The following is a 3,000-nucleotide window of genomic DNA, read 5'->3' on the forward strand; positions in this document are numbered from 1 at the left end:
TTAGACTAGTACATTGTACAAATTCAATTAACATGATTGATTTATGTTCAAGATGTCAAAGCCTCCTTAAAAGCAGATTAATTAAATGTAACCATGGGAAAGTATATAATACAAACACAACCACTAGATTTCAACAGATAAAGAATTTTAGAAGCCTGTACAAAGTGAATCTGCCATACAGTTACTCCAGAATGAAATGGTTGTATCTGATTCATATATACTTATACAATGGAAACAAAATGGCTGAAGAAAGGAAACCAGAAAAGGACCAGCATGCTAAGAAAACACAAAAGGTAAAAATATGAGAGCAAGATTGCTTTTGAAGACAATATGCATAGATCTTCTGCTTACTGGATTACTGTTGGTAATTTGGCAGAATTCCACTTTCTGCAAAAGTACAGGTGAAGAACTCATTAAAAAATGAAGCTTTACAAGATATTGACAAGGGAACACAACCATATAAAATGTGAGTCAACAAGACAGCTTTTTGCCATGATACAGCAGTTAACCCAAAATACTAACCCTAACACAAAATAGAGTCATTTGTGTGAACCTGAGGCTGAAATGCTTTTTGTTTGTAAATAAATTAATTCAAAATCAAGCAGTGAGCAAGACATCAGTCAACATATCTCAAATGAATATGGCATCCAAGGGAAGACAAGATCTAATCTGGTTCAATCATTATAAATGTTTCCCATACAATAGCCATTGATACTGAGTAGGTAGAATAAAAGTCAATTCACACTTTTTAAAAAGCATATTTATACTGGGCATTTTTATATATAAAGATAAAACAGCTGTATAGATTTTTATTCCAGAGTGTATTTGTAATTAGGTCTTTTTTCTTTTAAAATAGGAGAAGGGAGGAAATGTGACATGTAATTTGAAATTTTACCAATATATCAGCAGTCTTCAAAAACCTGCTATATAAGAATATTACTTCCATCTCTCCACTCATTTGTAATTCAGTGCTACAGTTGGCACCCCTCTCCACTTACTTCCAGCGTGGTTGAAACTCCTGTTTCCCACCATCTTCTGTTTCTTCCCAGGACCTTTTCAGTTTTCAGTCTTAAGACAGTTTCTCCTAGTTTCATTCTTATAGTTCCTTGCAGGTGTTTTGATAACAGAGGCAGAGGTTGTTCAAAAATATGGCTTATCCCAGATCCAGAATGGCCTTATGTATTTATTGGATTTCTATAGATATCCATCTCAACAAGTAACTCTTACTGATCATCAGCGACATGTCCTCCCAGAAAATTCTCCAACTTAAGGCCAGTCTGATCCAAGAGGAAACAAGGGCTTTCCACTGGAAAACATTAGGCAAACATTCTGATTCACATGGCTGAAGACAGCTAGGGACATCAGGGTTCTGGACCTGCAAGGTTCCAGCTGATTCGCTACATGTTTACATCCTCCCATCCAGCCACAATGCTCTGTGTCTATGACAACATTTCCCTTTGGCTGCAAAATTGAACAGAGCCTCATCCTTCTGACTTATTTTTGAGGATCCAATTGGGATATGAACCTTATGTGAGATTGATATTCCCTATTGGTAGCTTCTAATCTCTAAATCACAAGAGTGATTTCTTTACATTTGTTCAACAATACTTCTGCCAGACCCCACTGTAATGGGGGCAACTGCAGATACAAGTTCAGGAATTGCCCCTAGTAGTGAAGGATCTGCATCCTCCCATTTTCCTCACTGTTCCAGCAGTGGTAGAAATTGTTGCTCTTCTTCCCCCCCCCCCCATCCTTCTTGGGAAGGGACCATTTATATTGGCTTTGTTTCAGATGCATACAAAAGGACCAATTAGACCTCTAACTAGACACACCAACTCAGTGCTAACTGATGTCAAACTTAACTATTTGTCCTTCCTCAAATTATTTTATTAGAAATCTGATCATCAAGTATGTTCCTAGCGACCTAGCCTTATGAACCATTGCATGCAATCCATTGTCCTTTTCCATCTCTGCACTCTGCTGCTTTTAATAGCAACACTCCCAGACAGGACTACTGGCAATGGGAGAAGTTGTTGAATCTCATCCAAACTAGATGATTGGCAGAGAATTACTAAATGATGCTGTGCTGCAGATAAAATTATGAGGTATACACATTACCCCATTTTACCAATCCTTTATCAGCTTTCTCCATGCTCACCTATTTAGATAGGAGCAAGGTGTCTATTTATGTGAATTTCTTTTATCCTGCATTTATACATATTGCAACAAGGCATAATATACTTTGGTTTGCACTTAGTGAACTGTGAACTGTGTAAATCCAGCCAGCATAAGTTTTATCTAAGCTCATCCAATTAAGGCTCATTCTGAATGGTTGAGCAAAGCATGATCTGCAAGCCCATCTTTTTTACGTAGCTTTGAATACATGGCAGTAAAGTATGTGAAAAAGAGAAAAGGGACGTACATTGGGATTCTGCCTTTATTTTTCTCATGCATATAGTCCCAATCGTACTATCCACACAAATAATTTTTAAATGAGTGATTACTTATTTGAATGAATGAAAGTTAGCCCCACGGTCATATACTCAGTGATTCATGGAAAAGCACAAAAAACGAAATAATGAAATGGAGGTAATGACATTTACTGCTAGTTGACCATTGCCGCACTGCTCGTTTAACTGCTCTTCATTACGGCAAAATAAAGGTTGTATTTACTGGGAAGGGGTGTTAAAAGAATTTAGCAAGTATCAACATGGGACCGAATTATTTCAGATTTACCTGCGTAATCCTTTATTTAACCAGATACTAGCCCCCTTCCCTTCATAATCTCAGAAAAAGAGGAACTTACTACTATGCGCACGCGCAAGCACGGAGAAGAGGAAGCGAGCTAGGTGTGGGGGCCAGGCGTGCCAAGCGGTCCTCCTTTAAGACCTCGTTGCCACGGCAACCCTTGCTGCCGGAAGAATTCCTCAAGGATTCCGCCCATCTCTTCGAGCATCTCTGTAGTTCGGGCTCCCAGGAGCGGCTCCTTTCCTGTCGAAG

This window comes from Vipera berus (genome assembly GCF_964194415.1).
Source record: "Vipera berus genome assembly, chromosome: 3".
NCBI lineage: Eukaryota > Metazoa > Chordata > Lepidosauria > Squamata > Viperidae > Vipera > Vipera berus.